This window comes from Osmerus eperlanus, chromosome 24 (assembly GCF_963692335.1).
Source record: "Osmerus eperlanus chromosome 24, fOsmEpe2.1, whole genome shotgun sequence".
Classification (NCBI taxonomy): Eukaryota; Metazoa; Chordata; class Actinopteri; order Osmeriformes; family Osmeridae; genus Osmerus; species Osmerus eperlanus.
Window position 1 is genome coordinate 10,866,035 of NC_085041.1, and position 15,876 is coordinate 10,881,910.

Sequence of the window (15,876 nt, forward strand, 5' to 3'; positions counted from 1 at the left end):
ATACTGTAAAGGGCTCGTCCGGGATTTGAACCCGGGACCTCTCGCACCCAAAGCGAGAATCATACCCCTAGACCAACAAGCCATGTTCTGGTTGCTGCTTTGATCGATTTGTTGTCACAAAACATGCTTAGACATAAAGAGCTGGAGAAACTTCCGCAGCAAATCACGCCGATCTACGTTGGGTAAAGGACTGACTTGGGAATAGAACAGGAGCCCTCTTTGACATGTTACCTCCTTCAACAGCATACTGTAATGGGCTCGTCCGGGATTTGAACCCAGGACCTCTCGCACCCAAAGCGAGAATCATACCCCTAGACCAACGAGCCATGTTCTGGTTGCTGCTTTGATTGATTTGTTGTCACAAAACATGCTTAGACATAAAGAGCTGGAGAAACTTCCGCAGCAAATCACGCCGATCTACGTTGGGTAAAGGACTGATTTGGGAATAGAACAGAAGCCCTCTTTGCCATGTTACCTCCTTCAACTGCATATTGTAATGGTCTCGTCCGGGATTTGAACACGGGACCTCTCGCACCCTAATCAAGAATCATACCCCTAGACCAACAAGCCATGTTGCTGCTTCGATTGATCGATTTGTTGTCACAAAACATGCTTAGACAAGGGCTCCCTGCACCCTAAGCGAGAATCATACCACAATACCAACGAGCCATGTTCTGGTTGCTGCTTTGATCGATTTGTTGTCACAAAACATGCTTAGACATAAACACCTGGAGAAACTTCCGCAGCAAATCATGCCGATCTCTTCGCCAAGTAACCTCCTTCAACAACATACTGTAAAGGGCTCGTCCGGGATTTGAACCCGGGACCTCTCGCACCCAAAGCGAGAATCATACCCCTAGACCAACGAGCCATGTTCTGGTTGCTACATTGATCGATTTGTTGTCAAAAAGAATGCGTAGACAAAAAGAGCTGGAGAACCTTCTGCAGCAAATCACCTCGATATACGTTGGGTAAAGGACTGATTTGGGAATAGAACAGGAGCCCTCTTTGCCAGGTTACCTCCTTCTACGGCAATGGGCTGTAGAAGTAATGGGCTCGTCCGGGATTTGAAGCCAGGACCTCTCTCACCCAAAGCGAGAATCATACCCCTAGACCAACGAGCCATGTTGCTGTTTCGATTGATCGATTTGTTGTCACAAAACATGCTTAGACAAAGGCTCCCTGCACCCTAAGCGAGAATCATACCACAAGACCAACGAGCCATTTTCTGGTTGCTGCTTTGATCGATTTGTTGTCACAAAACATGCTTAGACATAAAGAGCTGGAGAAACTTCCGCAGCAAATCACGCCGATCTACGTTGGGTAAAGGACTGACTTGGGAATAGAACAGGAGCCCTCTTTGACATGTTACCTCCTTCAACAGCATACTGTAATGGGCTCGTCCGGGATTTGAACCCAGGACCTCTCGCACCCAAAGCGAGAATCATACCCCTAGACCAACAAGCCATGTTGCTGCTTCGATTGATCGATTTGTTGTCACAAAACATGCTTAGACAAAGGCTTCCTGCACCCTAAGCGAGAATCATACCACAATACCAACGAGCCATGTTCTGGTTGCTGCTTTGATCGATTTGTTGTCACAAAACATGCTTAGACATAAAGACCTGGAGAAACTTCCGCAGCAAATCATGCCGATCTCTTCGCCAAGTAACCTCCTTCAACAACATACTGTAAAGCGCTCGTCCGGGATTTGAACCCGGGACCTCTCGCACCCGAAGCGAGAATCATACCCCTAGACCAACGAGCCATGTTCTGGTTGCTGCTTGGATTGATTTTTTCAAAGAATGCTTGGACGAAAAGAGCTGGAGTAACTTCTGCAGCAAATCACGCCGATCTCCGTTGGGTAAAGGACTGATTTGGGAATAGAACAGAAGCCCTCTTTGCCAGGTTACCTCTTTCAACAACATACTGTAAAGGGCTCGTCCGGGATTTGAACCCGGGACCTCTCGCACCCAAAGCGAGAATCATACCCCTAGACCAACGAGCCATGTTCTGGTTGCTACATTGATCGATTTGTTGTCAAAAAGAATGCGTAGACAAAAAGAGCTGGAGAACCTTCTGCAGCAAATCACCTCGATATACGTTGGGTAAAGGACTGATTTGGGAATAGAACAGGAGCCCTCTTTGCCAGGTTACCTCCTTCTACGGCAATGGGCTGTAGAAGTAATGGGCTCGTCCGGGATTTGAACCCAGGACCTCTCTCACCCAAAGCGAGAATCATACCCCTAGACCAACGAGCCATGTTGCTGCTTCGATTGATCGATTTGTTGTCACAAAACATGCTTAGACAAAGGCTCCCTGCACCCTAAGCGAGAATCATACCACAAGACCAACGAGCCATGTTCTGGTTGCTGCTTTGATCGATTTGTTGTCACAAAACATGCTTAGACATAAAGAGCTGGAGAAACTTCCGCAGCAAATCACGTCGATCTACGTTGGGTAAAGGACTGACTTGGGAATAGAACAGGAGCCCTCTTTGACATGTTACCTCCTTCAACAGCATACTGTAATGGGCTCGTCCGGGATTTGAACCCAGGACCTCTCGCACCCAAAGCGAGAATCATACCCCTAGACCAACGAGCCATGTTCTGGTTGCTGCTTTGATTGATTTGTTGTCACAAAACATGCTTAGACATAAAGAGCTGGAGAAACTTCCACAGCAAATCACGCCGATCTACGTTGGGTAAAGGACTGATTTGGGAATAGAACAGAAGCCCTCTTTGCCATGTTACCTCCTTCAACAGCATATTGTAATGGTCTCGTCCGGGATTTGAACACGGGACCTCTCGCACCCTAATCAAGAATCATACCCCTAGACCAACAAGCCATGTTGCTGCTTCGATTGATCGATTTGTTGTCACAGAACATGCTTAGACAAAGGCTCCCTGCACCCTAAGCGAGAATCATACCACAATACCAAGGAGCCATGTTCTGGTTGCTGCTTTGATCGATTTGTTGTCACAAAACATGCTTAGACATAAAGACCTGGAGAAACTTCCGCAGCAAATCATGCCGATCTGTTCGCCAAGTAACCTCCTTCAACAACATACTGTAAAGGGCTCGTCCGGGATTTGAACCCGGGACCTCTCGCACCCGAAGCGAGAATCATACCCCTAGACCAACGAGCCATGTTCTGGTTGCTGCTTGGATTGATTTTTTCAAATAATGCTTGGACGAAAAGAGCTGGAGTAACTTCTGCAGCAAATCACGCCGATCTCCGTTGGGTAAAGGACTGATTTGGGAATAGAACAGAAGCCCTCTTTGCCAGGTTACCTCTTTCAACAACATACTGTAAAGGGCTCGTCCGGGATTTGAACCCGGGACCTCTTGCACCCAAAGCGAGAATCATACCCCTAGACCAACGAGCCATGTTCTGGTTGCTACATTGATCGATTTGTTGTCAAAAAGAATGCGTAGACAAAAAGAGCTGGAGAACCTTCTGCAGCAAATCACCTCGATATACGTTGGGTAAAGGACTGATTTGGGAATAGAACAGGAGCCCTCTTTGCCAGGTTACCTCCTTCTACGGCAATGGGCTGTAGAAGTAATGGGCTCGTCCGGGATTTGAACCCAGGACCTCTCTCACCCAAAGCGAGAATCATACCCCTAGACCAACGAGCCATGTTGCTGTTTCGATTGATCGATTTGTTGTCACAAAACATGCTTAGACAAAGGCTCCCTGCACCCTAAGCGAGAATCATACCACAAGACCAACGAGCCATTTTCTGGTTGCTGCTTTGATCGATTTGTTGTCACAAAACATGCTTAGACATAAAGAGCTGGAGAAACTTCCGCAGCAAATCACGCCGATCTACGTTGGGTAAAGGACTGACTTGGGAATAGAACAGGAGCCCTCTTTGACATGTTACCTCCTTCAACAGCATACTGTAATGGGCTCGTCCGGGATTTGAACCCAGGACCTCTCGCACCCAAAGCGAGAATCATACCCCTAGACCAACAAGCCATGTTGCTGCTTCGATTGATCGATTTGTTGTCACAAAACATGCTTAGACAAAGGCTTCCTGCACCCTAAGCGAGAATCATACCACAATACCAACGAGCCATGTTCTGGTTGCTGCTTTGATCGATTTGTTGTCACAAAACATGCTTAGACATAAAGACCTGGAGAAACTTCCGCAGCAAATCATGCCGATCTCTTCGCCAAGTAACCTCCTTCAACAACATACTGTAAAGCGCTCGTCCGGGATTTGAACCCGGGACCTCTCGCACCCGAAGCGAGAATCATACCCCTAGACCAACGAGCCATGTTCTGGTTGCTGCTTGGATTGATTTTTTCAAAGAATGCTTGGACGAAAAGAGCTGGAGTAACTTCTGCAGCAAATCACGCCGATCTCCGTTGGGTAAAGGACTGATTTGGGAATAGAACAGAAGCCCTCTTTGCCAGGTTACCTCTTTCAACAACATACTGTAAAGGGCTCGTCCGGGATTTGAACCCGGGACCTCTCGCACCCAAAGCGAGAATCATACCCCTAGACCAACGAGCCATGTTCTGGTTGCTACATTGATCGATTTGTTGTCAAAAAGAATGCGTAGACAAAAAGAGCTGGAGAACCTTCTGCAGCAAATCACCTCGATATACGTTGGGTAAAGGACTGATTTGGGAATAGAACAGGAGCCCTCTTTGCCAGGTTACCTCCTTCTACGGCAATGGGCTGTAGAAGTAATGGGCTCGTCCGGGATTTGAACCCAGGACCTCTCTCACCCAAAGCGAGAATCATACCCCTAGACCAACGAGCCATGTTGCTGCTTCGATTGATCGATTTGTTGTCACAAAACATGCTTAGACAAAGGCTCCCTGCACCCTAAGCGAGAATCATACCACAAGACCAACGAGCCATGTTCTGGTTGCTGCTTTGATCGATTTGTTGTCACAAAACATGCTTAGACATAAAGAGCTGGAGAAACTTCCGCAGCAAATCACGTCGATCTACGTTGGGTAAAGGACTGACTTGGGAATAGAACAGGAGCCCTCTTTGACATGTTACCTCCTTCAACAGCATACTGTAATGGGCTCGTCCGGGATTTGAACCCAGGACCTCTCGCACCCAAAGCGAGAATCATACCCCTAGACCAACGAGCCATGTTCTGGTTGCTGCTTTGATTGATTTGTTGTCACAAAACATGCTTAGACATAAAGAGCTGGAGAAACTTCCACAGCAAATCACGCCGATCTACGTTGGGTAAAGGACTGATTTGGGAATAGAACAGAAGCCCTCTTTGCCATGTTACCTCCTTCAACAGCATATTGTAATGGTCTCGTCCGGGATTTGAACACGGGACCTCTCGCACCCTAATCAAGAATCATACCCCTAGACCAACAAGCCATGTTGCTGCTTCGATTGATCGATTTGTTGTCACAGAACATGCTTAGACAAAGGCTCCCTGCACCCTAAGCGAGAATCATACCACAATACCAAGGAGCCATGTTCTGGTTGCTGCTTTGATCGATTTGTTGTCACAAAACATGCTTAGACATAAAGACCTGGAGAAACTTCCGCAGCAAATCATGCCGATCTGTTCGCCAAGTAACCTCCTTCAACAACATACTGTAAAGGGCTCGTCCGGGATTTGAACCCGGGACCTCTCGCACCCGAAGCGAGAATCATACCCCTAGACCAACGAGCCATGTTCTGGTTGCTGCTTGGATTGATTTTTTCAAATAATGCTTGGACGAAAAGAGCTGGAGTAACTTCTGCAGCAAATCACGCCGATCTCCGTTGGGTAAAGGACTGATTTGGGAATAGAACAGAAGCCCTCTTTGCCAGGTTACCTCTTTCAACAACATACTGTAAAGGGCTCGTCCGGGATTTGAACCCGGGACCTCTTGCACCCAAAGCGAGAATCATACCCCTAGACCAACGAGCCATGTTCTGGTTGCTACATTGATCGATTTGTTGTCAAAAAGAATGCGTAGACAAAAAGAGCTGGAGAACCTTCTGCAGCAAATCACCTCGATATACGTTGGGTAAAGGACTGATTTGGGAATAGAACAGGAGCCCTCTTTGCCAGGTTACCTCCTTCTACGGCAATGGGCTGTAGAAGTAATGGGCTCGTCCGGGATTTGAACCCAGGACCTCTCTCACCCAAAGCGAGAATCATACCCCTAGACCAACGAGCCATGTTCTGGATGCTGCTTTGATCGATTTGTGTTCACAAAGAATGCGTAGACAAAAAGAGCTAGAGAAACTTCTGCAGCAAATCACCCCGATATACGTTGGGTAAAGGACTGATTTGGGAATAGAACAGGAGCCCTCTTTGCCATGTTACCTCCTTCAACAACATATTGTAACGGTCTCGTCCGGGATTTGAACACGGGACCTCTCGCACCCTAATCAAGAATCATACCCCTAGACCAACAAGCCATGTTGCTGCTTCGATTGATCGATTTGTTGTCACAAAACATGCTTAGACAAAGGCTCCCTGCACCCTAAGCGAGAATCATACCACAAGACCAACGAGCCATGTTCTGGTTGCTGCTTGGATTGATTTTTTCAAAGAATGCTTGGACGAAAAGAGCTGGAGTAACTTCTGCAGCAAATCACGCCGATCTCCGTTGGGTAAAGGACTGATTTGGGAATAGAACAGAAGCCCTCTTTGCCAGGTTACCTCTTTCAACAACATACTGTAAAGGGCTCGTCCGGGATTTGAACCCGGGACCTCTCGCACCCAAAGCGAGAATCATACCCCTAGACCAACGAGCCATGTTCTGGTTGCTACATTGATCGATTTGTTGTCAAAAAGAATGCGTAGACAAAAAGAGCTGGAGAACCTTCTGCAGCAAATCACCTCGATATACGTTGGGTAAAGGACTGATTTGGGAATAGAACAGGAGCCCTCTTTGCCAGGTTACCTCCTTCTACGGCAATGGGCTGTAGAAGTAATGGGCTCGTCCGGGATTTGAACCCAGGACCTCTCTCACCCAAAGCGAGAATCATACCCCTAGACCAACGAGCCATGTTGCTGTTTCGATTGATCGATTTGTTGTCACAAAACATGCTTAGACAAAGGCTCCCTGCACCCTAAGCGAGAATCATACCACAAGACCAACGAGCCATGTTCTGGTTGCTGCTTTGATCGATTTGTTGTCACAAAACATGCTTAGACATAAAGAGCTGGAGAAACTTCCGCAGCAAATCACGCCGATCTACGTTGGGTAAAGGACTGACTTGGGAATAGAACAGGAGCCCTCTTTGACATGTTACCTCCTTCAACAGCATACTGTAATGGGCTCGTACGGGATTTGAACCCGGGACCTCTCGCACCCGAAGCGAGAATCATACCCCTACACCAACGAGCCATGTTCTGGTTGCTGCTTTGATTGATTTGTTCAAAGAATGCTTGGACGAAAAGAGCTGGAGTAACTTCTGCAGCAAATCACGCCGATCTCTGTTGGGTAAAGGACTGATTTGGGAATAGAACAGAAGCCCTCTTTGCCATGTTACCTCCTTCAACAGCATATTGTAATGGTCTCGTCCGGGATTTGAACACTGGACCTCTCGCACCCTAATCAAGAATCATACCCCTAGACCAACAAGCCATGTTGCTGCTTCGATTGATCGATTTGTTGTCACAAAACATGCTTAGACAAAGGCTCCCTGCACCCTAAGCGAGAATCATACCACAAGACCAACGAGCCATGTTCTGGTTGCTGCTTTGATCGATTTGTTGTCACAAAACATGCTTAGACATAAAGACCTGGAGAAACTTCCGCAGCAAATCACGCAGATCTACGTTGGGTAAAGGACTGATTTGGGAATAGAACAGGAGCCCTCTTTGCCATGTTACCTCCTTCAACAGCATACTGTGATGGGCTTGTCCGGGATTTGAACCCAGGACCTCTCGCACCCAAAGCAAGAATCATACCCCTAGACCAACGAGCCATGTTCTGGTTGCTACTTTGATCGATTTGTTGTCAAAAAGAATGCGTAGACAAAAAGAGCTGGAGAAACTTCTGCAGCAAATCACGCCGATCTCTTAGCCAAGTAACCTCCTTCAACAGCATATTGTAATGGTCTCGTCCGGGATTTGAACACTGGACCTCTCGCACCCTAATCAAGAATCATACCCCTAGACCAACAAGCCATGTTGCTGCTTCGATTGATCGATTTGTTGTCACAAAACATGCTTAGACAAAGGCTCCCTGCACCCTAAGCGAGAATCATACCACAAGACCAACGAGCCATGTTCTGGTTGCTGCTTTGATCGATTTGTTGTCACAAAACATGCTTAGACATAAAGACCTGGAGAAACTTCCGCAGCAAATCACGCAGATCTACGTTGGGTAAAGGACTGATTTGGGAATAGAACAGGAGCCCTCTTTGCCATGTTACCTCCTTCAACAGCATACTGTGATGGGCTTGTCCGGGATTTGAACCCAGGACCTCTCGCACCCAAAGCAAGAATCATACCCCTAGACCAACGAGCCATGTTCTGGTTGCTACTTTGATCGATTTGTTGTCAAAAAGAATGCGTAGACAAAAAGAGCTGGAGAACCTTCTGCAGCAAATCACCTCGATATACGTTGGGTAAAGGACTGATTTGGGAATAGAACAGGAGCCCTCTTTGCCAGGTTACCTCCTTCTACGGCAATGGGCTGTAGAAGTAATGGGCTCGTCCGGGATTTGAACCCAGGACCTCTCTCACCCAAAGCGAGAATCATACCCCTAGACCAACGAGCCATGTTGCTGCTTCGATTGATCGATTTGTTGTCACAAAACATGCTTAGACAAAGGCTCCCTGCACCCTAAGCGAGAATCATACCACAAGACCAACGAGCCATGTTCTGGTTGCTGCTTTGATCGATTTGTTGTCACAAAACATGTTTAGACAAAGGCTCCCTGCACCCTAAGCGAGAATCATACCCCTTGACCAACGAGCCATGTTCTAGTTATTGCTTCGATTGATTGATTTGTTGTCACAAAACATGCTTAAACAAAGGCTCCCTGCACCCTAAGCGAGAATCATACCACGAGACCAACGAGCCATGTTCTGGTTGCTGCTTTGATTGATTTGTTGTCACAAAACATGCTTAGACATAAAGAGCTGGAGAAACTTCCGCAGCAAATCACGCCGATCTACGTTGGATAAAGGACTGATTTGGGAATAGAACAGAAGCCCTCTTTGCCATGTTACCTCCTTCAACAGCATATTGTAATGGTCTCGTCCGGGATTTGAACACGGGACCTCTCGCACCCTAATCAAGAATCATACCCCTAGACCAACAAGCCATGTTGCTGCTTCGATTGATCGATTTGTTGTCACAAAACATGCTTAGACAAAGGCTCCCTGCACCCTAAGCGAGAATCATACCACAATACCAACGAGCCATGTTCTGGTTGCTGCTTTGATCGATTTGTTGTCACAAAACATGCTTAGACATAAAGACCTGGAGAAACTTCCGCAGCAAATCATGCCGATCTCTTCGCCAAGTAACCTCCTTCAACAACATACTGTAAAGGGCTCGTCCGGGATTTGAACCCGGGACCTCTCGCACCCGAAGCGAGAATCATACCCCTAGACCAACGAGCCATGTTCTGGTTGCTGCTTGGATTGATTTTTTCAAAGAATGCTTGGACGAAAAGAGCTGGAGTAACTTCTGCAGCAAATCACGCCGATCTCCGTTGGGTAAAGGACTGATTTGGGAATAGAACAGAAGCCCTCTTTGCCAGGTTACCTCTTTCAACAACATACTGTAAAGGGCTCGTCCGGGATTTGAACCCGGGACCTCTCGCACCCAAAGCGAGAATCATACCCCTAGACCAACAAGCCATGTTCTGGTTGCTGCTTTGATCGATTTGTTGTCACAAAACATGCTTAGACATAAAGAGCTGGAGAAACTTCCGCAGCAAATCACGCCGATCTACGTTGGGTAAAGGACTGACTTGGGAATAGAACAGGAGCCCTCTTTGACATGTTACCTCCTTCAACAGCATACTGTAATGGGCTCGTCCGGGATTTGAACCCAGGACCTCTCGCACCCAAAGCGAGAATCATACCCCTAGACCAACGAGCCATGTTCTGGTTGCTGCTTTGATTGATTTGTTGTCACAAAACATGCTTAGACATAAAGAGCTGGAGAAACTTCCGCAGCAAATCACGCCGATCTACGTTGGGTAAAGGACTGATTTGGGAATAGAACAGAAGCCCTCTTTGCCATGTTACCTCCTTCAACTGCATATTGTAATGGTCTCGTCCGGGATTTGAACACGGGACCTCTCGCACCCTAATCAAGAATCATACCCCTAGACCAACAAGCCATGTTGCTGCTTCGATTGATCGATTTGTTGTCACAAAACATGCTTAGACAAGGGCTCCCTGCACCCTAAGCGAGAATCATACCACAATACCAACGAGCCATGTTCTGGTTGCTGCTTTGATCGATTTGTTGTCACAAAACATGCTTAGACATAAAGACCTGGAGAAACTTCCGCAGCAAATCATGCCGATCTCTTCGCCAAGTAACCTCCTTCAACAACATACTGTAAAGGGCTCGTCCGGGATTTGAACCCGGGACCTCTCGCACCCGAAGCGAGAATCATACCCCTAGACCAACGAGCCATGTTCTGGTTGCTGCTTGGATTGATTTTTTCAAAGAATGCTTGGACGAAAAGAGCTGGAGTAACTTCTGCAGCAAATCACGCCGATCTCCGTTGGGTAAAGGACTGATTTGGGAATAGAACAGAAGCCCTCTTTGCCAGGTTACCTCTTTCAACAACATACTGTAAAGGGCTCGTCCGGGATTTGAACCCGGGACCTCTCGCACCCGAAGCGAGAATCATACCCCTAGACCAACGAGCCATGTTCTGGTTGCTGCTTGGATTGATTTTTTCAAAGAATGCTTGGACGAAAAGAGCTGGAGTAACTTCTGCAGCAAATCACGCCGATCTCCGTTGGGTAAAGGACTGATTTGGGAATAGAACAGAAGCCCTCTTTGCCAGGTTACCTCTTTCAACAACATACTGTAAAGGGCTCGTCCGGGATTTGAACCCGGGACCTCTCGCACCCAAAGCGAGAATCATACCCCTAGACCAACGAGCCATGTTCTGGTTGCTACATTGATCGATTTGTTGTCAAAAAGAATGCGTAGACAAAAAGAGCTGGAGAACCTTCTGCAGCAAATCACCTCGATATACGTTGGGTAAAGGACTGATTTGGGAATAGAACAGGAGCCCTCTTTGCCAGGTTACCTCCTTCTACGGCAATGGGCTGTAGAAGTAATGGGCTCGTCCGGGATTTGAACCCAGGACCTCTCTCACCCAAAGCGAGAATCATACCCCTAGACCAACGAGCCATGTTGCTGTTTCGATTGATCGATTTGTTGTCACAAAACATGCTTAGACAAAGGCTCCCTGCACCCTAAGCGAGAATCATACCACAAGACCAACGAGCCATGTTCTGGTTGCTGCTTTGATCGATTTGTTGTCACAAAACATGTTTAGACAAAGGCTCCCTGCACCCTAAGCGAGAATCATACCCCTTGACCAACGAGCCATGTTCTAGTTATTGCTTCGATTGATTGATTTGTTGTCACAAAACATGCTTAAACAAAGGCTCCCTGCACCCTAAGCGAGAATCATACCACGAGACCAACGAGCCATGTTCTGGTTGCTGCTTTGATTGATTTGTTGTCACAAAACATGCTTAGACATAAAGAGCTGGAGAAACTTCCGCAGCAAATCACGCCGATCTACGTTGGATAAAGGACTGATTTGGGAATAGAACAGAAGCCCTCTTTGCCATGTTACCTCCTTCAACAGCATATTGTAATGGTCTCGTCCGGGATTTGAACACGGGACCTCTCGCACCCAAAGCGAGAATCATACCCCTAGACCAACGAGCCATGTTGCTGCTTCGATTGATCGATTTGTTGTCACAAAACATGCTTAGACAAAGGCTCCCTGCACCCTAAGCGAGAATCATACCACAAGACCAACGAGATTTGGGAATAGAACAGGAGCCCTCTTTGCCATGTTACCTCCTTCAACAGCATACTGTGATGGGCTCGTCCGGGATTTGAACCCAGGACCTCTCGCACCCAAAGCAAGAATCATACCCCTAGACCAACGAGCCATGTTCTGGTTGCTACTTTGATCGATTTGTTGTCAAAAAGAATGCGTAGACAAAAAGAGCTGGAGAACCTTCTGCAGCAAATCACCTCGATATACGTTGGGTAAAGGACTGATTTGGGAATAGAACAGGAGCCCTCTTTGCCAGGTTACCTCCTTCTACGGCAATGGGCTGTAGAAGTAATGGGCTCGTCCGGGATTTGAACCCAGGACCTCTCTCACCCAAAGCGAGAATCATACCCCTTGACCAACGAGCCATGTTCTAGTTATTGCTTCGATTGATTGATTTGTTGTCACAAAACATGCTTAAACAAAGGCTCCCTGCACCCTAAGCGAGAATCATACCACGAGACCAACGAGCCATGTTCTGGTTGCTGCTTTGATTGATTTGTTGTCACAAAACATGCTTAGACATAAAGAGCTGGAGAAACTTCCGCAGCAAATCACGCCGATCTACGTTGGATAAAGGACTGATTTGGGAATAGAACAGAAGCCCTCTTTGCCATGTTACCTCCTTCAACAGCATATTGTAATGGTCTCGTCCGGGATTTGAACACGGGACCTCTCGCACCCTAATCAAGAATCATACCCCTAGACCAACAAGCCATGTTGCTGCTTCGATTGATCGATTTGTTGTCACAAAACATGCTTAGACAAAGGCTCCCTGCACCCTAAGCGAGAATCATACCACAATACCAACGAGCCATGTTCTGGTTGCTGCTTTGATCGATTTGTTGTCACAAAACATGCTTAGACATAAAGACCTGGAGAAACTTCCGCAGCAAATCATGCCGATCTCTTCGCCAAGTAACCTCCTTCAACAACATACTGTAAAGGGCTCGTCCGGGATTTGAACCCGGGACCTCTCGCACCCGAAGCGAGAATCATACCCCTAGACCAACGAGCCATGTTCTGGTTGCTGCTTGGATTGATTTTTTCAAAGAATGCTTGGACGAAAAGAGCTGGAGTAACTTCTGCAGCAAATCACGCCGATCTCCGTTGGGTAAAGGACTGATTTGGGAATAGAACAGAAGCCCTCTTTGCCAGGTTACCTCTTTCAACAACATACTGTAAAGGGCTCGTCCGGGATTTGAACCCGGGACCTCTCGCACCCAAAGCGAGAATCATACCCCTAGACCAACAAGCCATGTTCTGGTTGCTGCTTTGATCGATTTGTTGTCACAAAACATGCTTAGACATAAAGAGCTGGAGAAACTTCCGCAGCAAATCACGCCGATCTACGTTGGGTAAAGGACTGATTTGGGAATAGAACAGAAGCCCTCTTTGCCATGTTACCTCCTTCAACTGCATATTGTAATGGTCTCGTCCGGGATTTGAACACGGGACCTCTCGCACCCTAATCAAGAATCATACCCCTAGACCAACAAGCCATGTTGCTGCTTCGATTGATCGATTTGTTGTCACAAAACATGCTTAGACAAGGGCTCCCTGCACCCTAAGCGAGAATCATACCACAATACCAACGAGCCATGTTCTGGTTGCTGCTTTGATCGATTTGTTGTCACAAAACATGTTTAGACAAAGGCTCCCTGCACCCTAAGCGAGAATCATACCCCTTGACCAACGAGCCATGTTCTAGTTATTGCTTCGATTGATTGATTTGTTGTCACAAAACATGCTTAAACAAAGGCTCCCTGCACCCTAAGCGAGAATCATACCACGAGACCAACGAGCCATGTTCTGGTTGCTGCTTTGATTGATTTGTTGTCACAAAACATGCTTAGACATAAAGAGCTGGAGAAACTTCCGCAGCAAATCACGCCGATCTACGTTGGATAAAGGACTGATTTGGGAATAGAACAGAAGCCCTCTTTGCCATGTTACCTCCTTCAACAGCATATTGTAATGGTCTCGTCCGGGATTTGAACACGGGACCTCTCGCACCCTAATCAAGAATCATACCCCTAGACCAACAAGCCATGTTGCTGCTTCGATTGATCGATTTGTTGTCACAAAACATGCTTAGACAAAGGCTCCCTGCACCCTAAGCGAGAATCATACCACAATACCAACGAGCCATGTTCTGGTTGCTGCTTTGAGCGATTTGTTGTCACAAAACATGCTTAGACATAAAGACCTGGAGAAACTTCCGCAGCAAATCATGCCGATCTCTTCGCCAAGTAACCTCCTTCAACAACATACTGTAAAGGGCTCGTCCGGGATTTGAACCCGGGACCTCTCGCACCCGAAGCGAGAATCATACCCCTAGACCAACGAGCCATGTTCTGGTTGCTGCTTGGATTGATTTTTTCAAAGAATGCTTGGACGAAAAGAGCTGGAGTAACTTCTGCAGCAAATCACGCCGATCTCCGTTGGGTAAAGGACTGATTTGGGAATAGAACAGAAGCCCTCTTTGCCAGGTTACCTCTTTCAACAACATACTGTAAAGGGCTCTTCCGGGATTTGAACCCGGGACCTCTCGCACCCAAAGCGAGAATCATACCCCTAGACCAACAAGCCATGTTCTGGTTGCTGCTTTGATCGATTTGTTGTCACAAAACATGCTTAGACATAAAGAGCTGGAGAAACTTCCGCAGCAAATCACGCCGATCTACGTTGGGTAAAGGACTGACTTGGGAATAGAACAGGAGCCCTCTTTGACATGTTACCTCCTTCAACAGCATACTGTAATGGGCTCGTCCGGGATTTGAACCCAGGACCTCTCGCACCCAAAGCGAGAATCATACCCCTAGACCAACGAGCCATGTTCTGGTTGCTGCTTTGATTGATTTGTTGTCACAAAACATGCTTAGACATAAAGAGCTGGAGAAACTTCCGCAGCAAATCACGCCGATCTACGTTGGGTAAAGGACTGATTTGGGAATAGAACAGAAGCCCTCTTTGCCATTTTACCTCCTTCAACTGCATATTGTAATGGTCTCGTCCGGGATTTGAACACGGGACCTCTCGCACCCTAATCAAGAATCATACCCCTAGACCAACAAGCCATGTTGCTGCTTCGATTGATCGATTTGTTGTCACAAAACATGCTTAGACAAGGGCTCCCTGCACCCTAAGCGAGAATCATACCACAATACCAACGAGCCATGTTCTGGTTGCTGCTTTGATCGATTTGTTGTCACAAAACATGCTTAGACATAAAGACCTGGAGAAACTTCCGCAGCAAATCATGCCGATCTCTTCGCCAAGTAACCTCCTTCAACAACATACTGTAAAGGGCTCGTCCGGGATTTGAACCCGGGACCTCTCGCACCCGAAGCGAGAATCATACCCCTAGACCAACGAGCCATGTTCTGGTTGCTGCTTGGATTGATTTTTTCAAAGAATGCTTGGACGAAAAGAGCTGGAGAACCTTCTGCAGCAAATCACGCCGATCTCCGTTGGGTAAAGGACTGATTTGGGAATAGAACAGAAGCCCTCTTTGCCAGGTTACCTCTTTCAACAACATACTGTAAAGGGCTCGTCCGGGATTTGAACCCGGGACCTCTCGCACCCAAAGCGAGAATCATACCCCTAGACCAACGAGCCATGTTCTGGTTGCTACATTGATCAATTTGTTGTCAAAAAGAATGCGTAGACAAAAAGAGCTGGAGAACCTTCTGCAGCAAATCACCTCGATATACGTTGGGTAAAGGACTGATTTGGGAATAGAACAGGAGCCCTCTTTGCCAGGTTACCTCCTTCTACGGCAATGGGCTGTAGAAGTAATAGGCTCGTCCGGGATTTGAACCCAGGACCTCTCTCACCCAAAGCGAGAATCATACCCCTAGACCAACAAGCCATGTTG

The 15,876-nt window shown here is 47.2% G+C and overlaps 29 non-coding genes across 29 annotated transcripts; all 29 read right to left on the reverse strand.

Annotated features, from left to right (window-relative positions):
• Positions 1–10: 10 nt before the first annotated feature.
• On the reverse strand, positions 11–82 carry trnap-ugg (transfer RNA proline (anticodon UGG)). The gene has a single exon. It is a non-coding gene; the product is annotated as a tRNA-Pro (tRNA).
• Positions 83–254: 172 nt separating this feature from the next.
• trnap-ugg (transfer RNA proline (anticodon UGG)) lies at positions 255–326 on the reverse strand. The gene has a single exon. It is a non-coding gene; the product is annotated as a tRNA-Pro (tRNA).
• A 473-nt stretch (positions 327–799) lies between these two features.
• trnap-ugg (transfer RNA proline (anticodon UGG)) lies at positions 800–871 on the reverse strand. The gene has a single exon. It is a non-coding gene; the product is annotated as a tRNA-Pro (tRNA).
• Positions 872–1,395: 524 nt separating this feature from the next.
• trnap-ugg (transfer RNA proline (anticodon UGG)) lies at positions 1,396–1,467 on the reverse strand. The gene has a single exon. It is a non-coding gene; the product is annotated as a tRNA-Pro (tRNA).
• A 228-nt stretch (positions 1,468–1,695) lies between these two features.
• Positions 1,696–1,768, reverse strand: trnap-cgg (transfer RNA proline (anticodon CGG)). Its single transcript has one exon. It is a non-coding gene; the product is annotated as a tRNA-Pro (tRNA).
• Positions 1,769–1,936: 168 nt separating this feature from the next.
• Positions 1,937–2,008, reverse strand: trnap-ugg (transfer RNA proline (anticodon UGG)). Its single transcript has one exon. It is a non-coding gene; the product is annotated as a tRNA-Pro (tRNA).
• Positions 2,009–2,532: 524 nt separating this feature from the next.
• Positions 2,533–2,604, reverse strand: trnap-ugg (transfer RNA proline (anticodon UGG)). Its single transcript has one exon. It is a non-coding gene; the product is annotated as a tRNA-Pro (tRNA).
• Positions 2,605–3,077: 473 nt separating this feature from the next.
• On the reverse strand, positions 3,078–3,149 carry trnap-cgg (transfer RNA proline (anticodon CGG)). Its single transcript has one exon. It is a non-coding gene; the product is annotated as a tRNA-Pro (tRNA).
• Positions 3,150–3,317: 168 nt separating this feature from the next.
• Positions 3,318–3,389, reverse strand: trnap-ugg (transfer RNA proline (anticodon UGG)). Its single transcript has one exon. It is a non-coding gene; the product is annotated as a tRNA-Pro (tRNA).
• Positions 3,390–3,913: 524 nt separating this feature from the next.
• trnap-ugg (transfer RNA proline (anticodon UGG)) lies at positions 3,914–3,985 on the reverse strand. Its single transcript has one exon. It is a non-coding gene; the product is annotated as a tRNA-Pro (tRNA).
• A 228-nt stretch (positions 3,986–4,213) lies between these two features.
• Positions 4,214–4,286, reverse strand: trnap-cgg (transfer RNA proline (anticodon CGG)). Its single transcript has one exon. It is a non-coding gene; the product is annotated as a tRNA-Pro (tRNA).
• Positions 4,287–4,454: 168 nt separating this feature from the next.
• trnap-ugg (transfer RNA proline (anticodon UGG)) lies at positions 4,455–4,526 on the reverse strand. The gene has a single exon. It is a non-coding gene; the product is annotated as a tRNA-Pro (tRNA).
• A 524-nt stretch (positions 4,527–5,050) lies between these two features.
• On the reverse strand, positions 5,051–5,122 carry trnap-ugg (transfer RNA proline (anticodon UGG)). The gene has a single exon. It is a non-coding gene; the product is annotated as a tRNA-Pro (tRNA).
• A 473-nt stretch (positions 5,123–5,595) lies between these two features.
• On the reverse strand, positions 5,596–5,667 carry trnap-cgg (transfer RNA proline (anticodon CGG)). The gene has a single exon. It is a non-coding gene; the product is annotated as a tRNA-Pro (tRNA).
• Positions 5,668–5,835: 168 nt separating this feature from the next.
• On the reverse strand, positions 5,836–5,907 carry trnap-ugg (transfer RNA proline (anticodon UGG)). Its single transcript has one exon. It is a non-coding gene; the product is annotated as a tRNA-Pro (tRNA).
• A 764-nt stretch (positions 5,908–6,671) lies between these two features.
• On the reverse strand, positions 6,672–6,743 carry trnap-ugg (transfer RNA proline (anticodon UGG)). Its single transcript has one exon. It is a non-coding gene; the product is annotated as a tRNA-Pro (tRNA).
• A 2,755-nt stretch (positions 6,744–9,498) lies between these two features.
• Positions 9,499–9,570, reverse strand: trnap-cgg (transfer RNA proline (anticodon CGG)). The gene has a single exon. It is a non-coding gene; the product is annotated as a tRNA-Pro (tRNA).
• A 168-nt stretch (positions 9,571–9,738) lies between these two features.
• Positions 9,739–9,810, reverse strand: trnap-ugg (transfer RNA proline (anticodon UGG)). Its single transcript has one exon. It is a non-coding gene; the product is annotated as a tRNA-Pro (tRNA).
• A 172-nt stretch (positions 9,811–9,982) lies between these two features.
• trnap-ugg (transfer RNA proline (anticodon UGG)) lies at positions 9,983–10,054 on the reverse strand. The gene has a single exon. It is a non-coding gene; the product is annotated as a tRNA-Pro (tRNA).
• A 473-nt stretch (positions 10,055–10,527) lies between these two features.
• Positions 10,528–10,599, reverse strand: trnap-cgg (transfer RNA proline (anticodon CGG)). The gene has a single exon. It is a non-coding gene; the product is annotated as a tRNA-Pro (tRNA).
• Positions 10,600–10,767: 168 nt separating this feature from the next.
• trnap-cgg (transfer RNA proline (anticodon CGG)) lies at positions 10,768–10,839 on the reverse strand. Its single transcript has one exon. It is a non-coding gene; the product is annotated as a tRNA-Pro (tRNA).
• A 168-nt stretch (positions 10,840–11,007) lies between these two features.
• trnap-ugg (transfer RNA proline (anticodon UGG)) lies at positions 11,008–11,079 on the reverse strand. Its single transcript has one exon. It is a non-coding gene; the product is annotated as a tRNA-Pro (tRNA).
• A 960-nt stretch (positions 11,080–12,039) lies between these two features.
• trnap-ugg (transfer RNA proline (anticodon UGG)) lies at positions 12,040–12,111 on the reverse strand. Its single transcript has one exon. It is a non-coding gene; the product is annotated as a tRNA-Pro (tRNA).
• Positions 12,112–12,942: 831 nt separating this feature from the next.
• trnap-cgg (transfer RNA proline (anticodon CGG)) lies at positions 12,943–13,014 on the reverse strand. The gene has a single exon. It is a non-coding gene; the product is annotated as a tRNA-Pro (tRNA).
• A 168-nt stretch (positions 13,015–13,182) lies between these two features.
• Positions 13,183–13,254, reverse strand: trnap-ugg (transfer RNA proline (anticodon UGG)). Its single transcript has one exon. It is a non-coding gene; the product is annotated as a tRNA-Pro (tRNA).
• A 1,022-nt stretch (positions 13,255–14,276) lies between these two features.
• Positions 14,277–14,348, reverse strand: trnap-cgg (transfer RNA proline (anticodon CGG)). The gene has a single exon. It is a non-coding gene; the product is annotated as a tRNA-Pro (tRNA).
• A 412-nt stretch (positions 14,349–14,760) lies between these two features.
• trnap-ugg (transfer RNA proline (anticodon UGG)) lies at positions 14,761–14,832 on the reverse strand. Its single transcript has one exon. It is a non-coding gene; the product is annotated as a tRNA-Pro (tRNA).
• Positions 14,833–15,305: 473 nt separating this feature from the next.
• trnap-cgg (transfer RNA proline (anticodon CGG)) lies at positions 15,306–15,377 on the reverse strand. The gene has a single exon. It is a non-coding gene; the product is annotated as a tRNA-Pro (tRNA).
• Positions 15,378–15,545: 168 nt separating this feature from the next.
• Positions 15,546–15,617, reverse strand: trnap-ugg (transfer RNA proline (anticodon UGG)). Its single transcript has one exon. It is a non-coding gene; the product is annotated as a tRNA-Pro (tRNA).
• Positions 15,618–15,876: the final 259 nt, after the last annotated feature.